The 8,753-nt window shown below is 31.0% G+C and overlaps 1 non-coding gene across 1 annotated transcript; it reads left to right on the top strand.

Annotated features, from left to right (window-relative positions):
- Positions 1-8,068: 8,068 nt before the first annotated feature.
- Positions 8,069-8,172, top strand: LOC115895985. Its single transcript, XR_004056026.1, has one exon. It is a non-coding gene; the product is annotated as a U6 spliceosomal RNA (small nuclear RNA).
- Positions 8,173-8,753: the final 581 nt, after the last annotated feature.

The following is an 8,753-nucleotide window of genomic DNA, read 5'->3' as shown; positions in this document are numbered from 1 at the left end:
TCCGGAACCCTGCACGTGCCAAAGGTGCTTCCCCTTAAAATTTAGAAACATTCGTGGTAATATAGAACAATCTCTAGTAAAAAGCTAGTAATACTCCTTTTTAAAGCTGGCAATTAATAGAAAGGATGGGGGACGCTGAATAATTTTCGAGTTTAGGATAACTTTATGCTCTGTTTTCTTTGGCTTCAAGGAAAGTAAAAGTCACACTTGAATTTCATCCATGCGTTTCTAAAAATGTTTATCTAACACAGTATCATTTCCAACAAAAGTTCATTCTAAGTGGTATAGGCAAGCCTCAACTAAATTTGTTTGTAGCCATAATTTTTTTAAGTAATCAGAAAGAGAAAAAAGCTGACAAGGAGTAATTTGGTAAGCCATTAGGGTGGAATGGTAATCGAATCAGAACTAAAATTCACAATGCCTACCCTTCATCATCAACATTCACATACTTACATGGAAGATAAAACACAAAATACATATGTGTATAATATTTTTACTTCAGAAAGTATAGGGATATAGATAAGTTATGTGAAAGAAGTCAATACATCTAATCTTTGCCAATGTTCAATAACTATAAATAAGAATATAAATATGTACATGATGGATGAATGCATAGAAGATATTTTTCTTCTATATAAAAATAAACCTCTTTAAAATATTTGTGTGCAAATTCAGGACATATTATATACAAAATAGTTATTAAAATAAAGTATGAGGGTAATCTTACTAAGATAAAATGAGTTCTATTTTTATTCAGTTGGTTTATGTATTGTAACCAGTGATTTGTCCTAGCTTTCAAGATACAACTTAAAAACATTTAGAACCCTATAAAACATTTTAAGATTAAAAACTATTCAAATTAGAGGGTGTTAATTGTTATTCAAATTATTGTTACTTAATTCATTTATTATTTGACTTAAAATTCCCCTGACGACTAGATGCAGCATTATATAGATATTATTTAAATCAGACAATAGTAAAAGTTGAACACAAAGTTCACCAACTCTGACGTTTTTCAATTAAGAAAACCACAGAAGTTCAAAAAATGTGTGACATATGTACATTAAGGAACAAAAAGGAACTATAATGAGGCCTGTAAGTCCTTCTAGAGAATTTTATAAGTTGTTAATCGAAAGGAGAAAAAAAAAGTGATCTTTGTATTAGAATACTTGAGAGAACTTTGGAAAAATTTCTATTCCTAAGGCAGTTTTCACAGAGCATCAGATGGTGCCCTTGACAAAGATTGACGTCTTAAATGAGAAAGTTATAGAGCAAGTAGAGTAATTCAAGTCCAATAAATCACCAGGACCATATGGTATACATCCAAGATTTCTGAAGGAAATAGTGTGAACTTCCATAGATACAAAGGGAAAAAAGCATGAAATATAGCCTTAATTGTAGCATCTGCTTTTAAAGATTGGAAGATTACTAGTTTGGTACATAGTGTATAAAGGGAAAATATCTAGAAGAGGATCAAATAAAAAAAAAATCAATGCTTTCTACTTGTACATGTGATGTTGAGTAATCTTGTACATTTCTGTACTGTATTCTTCTCACTTTATCTTTCCTGGATTTCTTATTTAATAAGGCTTTTCTCTCATCTCTCTTCCTAATCTTGGCTATTTTCCAACTACATACTACTTAATAAGCCGGTGGTTGACATCCATGGATATTGAAATTCATTTTCACTTTTCAAGCCAAAATCAGGTTAATTAGTAGTGTTATCACCCTGGTCCTTTCTCAGAAAATTTGCAGTGTTTCTTTCTCTCTCTCTCTCTCATGATTGTTGTGTTGCTGTCATTGTTTTGTTTACATGAAGCTAAACTGAAATTACTATTTTTCAAACAGAAATGATATTGCTGTGTTTTGTTTTTCAGCATTAACTCATTCTATTTGATTGCATGCGTTAATCAAGAAATCTGTGAATTTATCATTTGAGAATGTAAAAAATTAAATAATTTTTTTACTTTTTATTAATATATCAGACACATAAAGAAAAGTGTACTGATAATAATTGCTTAAATGTAATGAAGTTTTACATATACGTGAACTAATATGTAATCTCCAGCTAAGTAATCATAAAGCATACGGTATCGAGAAGTCTCTTTACCCTCTGCCAATCGGCATATTCTCAAAAGTAATGACTATTCAGGCCGGGCGCGGTGGCTCAAGCCTGTAATCCCAGCACTTTGGGAGGCCGAGACGGGCAGATCACGAGGTCAGGCGATCGAGACCATCCTGGCTAACACGGTGAAACCCCGTCTCTACTAAAAAATACAAAAAACTAACGGGGCGAGGTGGTGGGCGCCTGTATTCCCAGCTACTCCGGAGGCTGAGGCAGGAGAATGGCATGAACCTGGGAGGCGGAGCTTGCAGTGAGCTGAGATCCAGCCACTGCACTCCAGCCCGGGCGACAGAGCCAGACTCTGTCTCAAAAAAAAAAAAAAAAAAAGGAATGACTATTCTTAATTCTACTATCCTAAATTAGTATCCTGTTTTTTGATTTTAAGTACACATAATCATACTGACTATTGTCTAATTCCTTTTGCTCCAAATAATGTCTGTGGGATTCGTCACTGCTATAGTATCTATTAACAGGTCAATCTTATTTTATTTATAGGTAGAATTCATTTTATTAAAATATAATAATTTATCCACTGTCCTATTGATGGAAATTTGAGCTGTTGCCAGTTTTTGTCTCAAGTATAAAATGAGCAGTAAATATTTTGTATTGATGTCTTTTAATAAACATATGCACTATATTTACTTGATTATAAACTTAATAATAAAATTGTTAGTCATAGGGTAACCATTTAATTGAATTCAGTAAATAATATTAAGCTGTATTCCAACATCTTAATATCATTAACACTCAAATAGCAATATATATTTGAGTTCAGTTATTTCACATGTTCATCTACACTTGGTATATTCAGTCTTCTCATTTTTAGCCATTAAGTGAGTAGCAGTATCTCATTGTGGAATTAATTTACATTTTATTGAGGAGTAATTATGTTAATATATTTTATTATGTTTATTCACTATTTGACTATGACTGTTTGTAAAAATACATATTGAGTTATTGCTTATTAAAAAAACAAGAGTTTTATCTTTCTCTGATTCCTAGAAAAACTTTACTTATTCTAGATTGGGAAACTTATTGAATTTGTCATCTATTTATCAATATATTCAATTGTGTATAGACGTCATAAATTTTATTGAAGTTTAGTGAAGGATTTTTACATTTGTGCTTTTGGAATCTTGTTTAAAAAGTCTTTGCTTGCATTAAGATCATATAAATATTTGCCTATAATTTAATCCAAAAGTTTTATTGTTTTACACTTCACATTTAGGGTTATGATTCTTCTTTAAATATTTTTGAGTAAAGGGCTAATGTTTACATTTTTTTCAAACAGAAGTCAATATTTTTCTGCGATATTTATTTGAAATACCAATTTATCTCACTGAATTTCATTGGCAACTTTGAAGTCAGTCAAACTGAACTGAACTTTCTATAATGTTCTATTATTCTGTTGCTTACCCTGTGCCATAGGAAGAAATTTAAGATCATAGCTTAGAACTTCCTGAGTATTTAGAACCTTCTAAATACTATAGTGGCATCCTCAAAGATTACTCAAAAATAACAACACACACACACACACACACACACACACACACAAAAGAGAGAGATTGAGAGGAAAGAAAAACTTAAAGCAGTCATAGAAAAAATACTTGTCAGTTTATATCAACCATATGAATAAAAATAGTAAAGATTTGTTTTCCATAATTCAGCCACAGAAAATTTTTAAAGCATGTGTCAGATAATGATAATCTTTTAGTTGACCACTACTGTGGTTTTTCATTGCATTTAGTTGCCCAACAGTTTACCATGACCTTTTAGCTCCTACATATTGTGGGTTATGACAAAATCTTCAACCTTGTCTCAAGCCACCTTCCTATGGCTCTTGTTTAAATCTGTTTTGTCCTGCTATAACAGAATACCTGAGACTGGGTAATTTTTAAGAAATAGAAATGTATCACTCACAGTTCAAGAGGCAGAGAAGTTCAAGATTAAGGGTCAAGAATCTTGTGAGGACCTTCTTGCGGTATTGTTCCATGTCAGGTGGTAGAAAGCAGAAGGGCAGAGAAAGGGCAAAACAGAGATAAAAGGAGACCAAACTTGTCCTTCAATAAAAATCCACTATCTTGGATAATGAACCTAATCATAAAATAATGGCATTAATTCATTCATGAAAATAGAGCCCTCAAAGCCAAAATGCCTCTTAAAGATCCTATGTCCTACTACTCTCATAATGGCAAATAAATTTCAACATGAGTTTGAGAGGGAACAAACATACAAACCATAGCAGCTCTCAATGGTAAACCACAGTAGATTTTTCAAACAAGCTAGTGTCGTTCTATCTTAGCCTTTGAAATTCCTATTGTATTTGGGATACTAATTCCCAGATTTTTGCTTTGCTAAATCTTTGCTAACATTCTGGTGTCATATTACATTTCCAACTCTGATATAACATGAATCACCAAATTTAAAATGCCCCACCTCACTTGATCCATCCCAACCAATTTCTATTATATTCTCTCATTTTATTTTATTAAAGTATTTGCCAATCTCTGAAAAGGTCTCATGTATGTATTTGCTTTACAATCAATTATATATTTGTTTATTAATGTCTATTTGTTTTCTACTAACATGCATTTGTTTAAACTTTTTATATAAATTAATTTTATTTAAGTATATTAATATTGGTCACAAGTCATATTTATTGACAATTTATATCTTTCATCAAGCTCTAAAAATATAATGCAGACTGTAACACATTGAGTGATATAGGATTGAAGTATTTTAATAAAAAAGTAGTTTATTTCATTCTAAAATACACTGAGAGATGAAAAATAAATCAAACATAGAGTGTTTCTGATAATTTTAGGCTTAGACTGACTATGCAGAAAGCTCTTGGAGTCTTCCTACTAGACAACTTGATACTGTTTAAAGAATTAAGACAAGTATCAATCCAGAATGTTTAACACTTATAAAATGACAATAAATCATATAATAGCTAAGGATTGTTGTTTGTTTACTTTTTAAAGCATGAATGTATGTGTGCATGTGTGCGGGAGGGTGTTTTATTCCTTTCACATTCTAAGCTCCTTTGGAAAATGATTTTATTTTATTTTTTATTTATTTTTTAAATTTTTTTAGCAATTGCACAAAAAACATTACTTGGATTTATGTCAATTGGAATTTTAAATTTAAGTGAGTTCAAATCTAAACGAATAAACTAATTATTTAACATGCTTGTTTCCACACTATAAGTTCACAAATTGCAAAAAACAAAAACCCTGTGTAATTCTTTTTCACCCCTTTATACTCACCCATTTTTGTTCTATCATAAAATAATCATATATTGATTTTTCCATAATCTTTAGGGATCGTAACTAGACTCATTTTAATTCTCACCATCAAAATATTCAAATATTCCACTTCTTCCTAAAGATTTGTGCTAAAATTCTTAAAGGCCCACTTGGCAAAGAAAAGACAATATACTGTAGTGAAAAGAACTTATTTCCAAGATGAACAAGGGAATAATTGCCTTAGTTTTCATATCTATAAAGATGAAATATTGGCCTCTCTCTCTCCAGTCAATCACAACTCTAACTCTCCACAATTTTATGTATTAAAAATGAATAATATATACTAATGTTCTTCATAATTAGGATGAAATATTACTCTGTATTAGCAGGAACAGTACTGGTAGCTTCAAATCTCCTCTTCTCCTTATCATGCAGAAGTCTGGTGTTCCTCCAAAAATGGCTGCTACATACATACAAATGTCCAGTAGTGAACAAATGTGGTCCCTATACTAACATTGTGGCAATGGTAGAGTCAGTGACAAAAGGTACATGTTTTCAGCAACAGTAGCAGCTTCTCTGGCAACAGCAGATAAAAGTCGATTAGGTCCTTAGCGGTTTCTACTCACACAGGGAAACTGAGGGGCCTCTTGCAAAAACAGAGGATATTATAGCCAGCCAAGAAGAGAGAAAATCTTACAAGATTGTGCCGGAAGAAACAGAGAAAGATAAGCCATTTGTTTTGGTGTGAAAGACTTGAAACCAAGAGTGAGCTAAATGAAGCATAAGTGACATCTAAGATGTGTGAAAGGAAGGCTTTTATTCTGCCAACATCTAAAGTGTGGTGAACAGTAACAACCAAGAATATCAGCAAGGAACTGTTCTCCAGATGCAATAATAAAGAAAAGTCAGCTAGGGCTACAATCATTTTAAGACAGAAGGTTTTTATTTTTTCTATCCATTTTCAATAACAAGTAAGCTTTCTGAGCAACAGCAGTAAGCATTGGAAAACTTTTTTTAAAAAAAGTGGGAAAATATCAGAGTTTATCTTATCAGGTAATAAGCATGCTATCAGGAAATTGAAAAGTTTTTGGCTGATCTTTCAAGCTAAGAACTGTGGATAATATAATTTTTGTGTTTTCCTAGCAATGGGTTTTCTTGACTCTTATAATGCAGAGTATACTAGTAAGAGTATGAAATGCCTGCATAACACAATTCATTTTGAATTGTGAAAATAATGTAACTAACTCATTTTGATTCTTTTTTTAATATGTTAAACAAAGTCTCCAGTGATCCTAATAAAAAAGAATAAAGTAGCTCCAGGTCACTCAGACAGAAATCTCTAAGTTGAGCTTGTTTCTTTAAAACCTAAAAATCTGCTTTCCTGTAGCAGTTTGGTCAATGTCTCCTTTTAGATCATGGTGTCCTTTCTGGATATTTTTTAAAGTTTAGAAAATAAATATAAGAAAAGGAAGAGTTTATCCTTTTCTAAAAAGTAAGTATTATAAATAGCTCACGCAGGGAATTCCTACAATGTTTATTTATTAACAAATCTGTTTAAAAATTGTGATTGAAGAAGCTGACCCTTAAAATAAGTAGTTCTAGAAAAAAGTGAAAAACAGAATAATTAAAAATACTACATATATATATGTATATATATATACACACAGAAACCTTGCAGCTAGGAAAAGCTTTGATTTTTTTTTCTTTAACCTACAGTTAGGCAAACCAAATATTCTTAACCTAGATATTCTGAAAAGTCAAGGACCTGAATGATGAAAGTGGTCTTTCTCATGCCCTTCGACTAGTCCGAGTGTGGTGGTGATTATAATTGATTGATCACAACCGGTTACAGATATCTTTGTTCCTTCTTCACTCTCACTACTTCATTTGATTAGTCTTAAAAAAATCTAAATTAGCAATTAAATTTTTTATTCTCACCAAATTTACATCTAATGGGAAATTTTCCCCTTGCTATCAGTGAGAGTCACTGTAATGTAGAAAAAAATAAAAACATTAATTTGAGCTTATATTCCAGATTTGCTATTATACAAAAAAAGTTATAGTTGATGCTCCGTTACTTCATCAGTACAAACAGAAAAAACTAATCCTTCACTTAGGTGATATTAAATTTTTGTAAGGATATGGCACGATGGAAGTCAAAAGTCAGTTATGAAAAAATATTTTTCTGATTCTTTTTCGTATCTCCTAATAAAGTAAAAGCAACAATATTCATACAAGTCATAATATGTATGTTAAAATGAAGAACAAATTATAAAAACTGAATTAAGTGGCCATATGAGAGAGCTAAAGTAAATTAGAGATTATTTAGCCCTAAACACAAGTTATAGATGTGATAACTGGGCCTAGAAGAAGGAATCATTTTATTAGGGTCATGTTATATAATAATGGCAGAAATTGAATTACATCATGGTCTTCCAGTGATTCTATCAGTTAAAGCTTATTCTACTTGCCTTCTGAATATCCCATCATTGATATCAGTAACTATTGATTGAACACATAAAATGTGAAGTCACAGAGCTAGCAACTAGAGATTTAATAATGACTGCAGTGATTTGAGTTCTGCTGTAAATGAGTTTATACTAACTGAAGGAAGACATGAAAGAGTAAAAAGGAAATCATTAATACAATAAAATAAGCTTTAAAATATAAAGAAATTAAAACTATGTTAGATTGTACTCATTTTGGCAGCATATACTAAAATTGGAAAAATACAAAGGAGATTAGTACGGACCATGGACAAAGGATGACATGTAAATTTGTGAAACATTCCATATTCTTTGATAATAAAAGCCCTCAATAAGCTAAGAATAAAAGGGAACATCTTCAACCAGCTGAAGGGCATCTACAAAAACCCACACCAACACTGAATTTAATGGTGACGCTTTCCCATGAAAATCAGGAAGCAGACAAAGACATTTTCTCTTACAACTTCAATCAACATTTTCCTGAAGAGTCTAGCTTGGGAAATTACATAAGAAAAATAAATAAAATGTATGCAGATTGGAAAGAAAGAAATTAAACTATACTTATTTGTGGATATCATAATGATGTACATAAGAAAAAATTAAGCAACTAATAAAAAATACTAGAACTAATAAGTGAGTTCAGCAAGGTTTCAGTATACAAGATGAACATATAAAAATGAACTGTTTTTCTAAAAATACTTGTAATAAAAACTCCAAAAACAAAATGAAGAAAGCAATTTCATTTACAATAGTATCAAAAAGAATAAAATGTATAGAAAAATATTTAACAAAAGATGTGCAAAACCCATACTCTGAACAAAGTATAAAACATTGCTAAATAAATTAAAAATCTAAATTATTTAAAAAATTATTTTCATATGTTGGAAGATTTAG

Source organism: Rhinopithecus roxellana, chromosome 2 (genome assembly GCF_007565055.1).
Source record: "Rhinopithecus roxellana isolate Shanxi Qingling chromosome 2, ASM756505v1, whole genome shotgun sequence".
Lineage (NCBI taxonomy): Eukaryota > Metazoa > Chordata > Mammalia > Primates > Cercopithecidae > Rhinopithecus > Rhinopithecus roxellana.
Note: the sequence above shows the minus strand (reverse complement) of the source record. Positions and strands in the feature narration are given on the sequence as shown.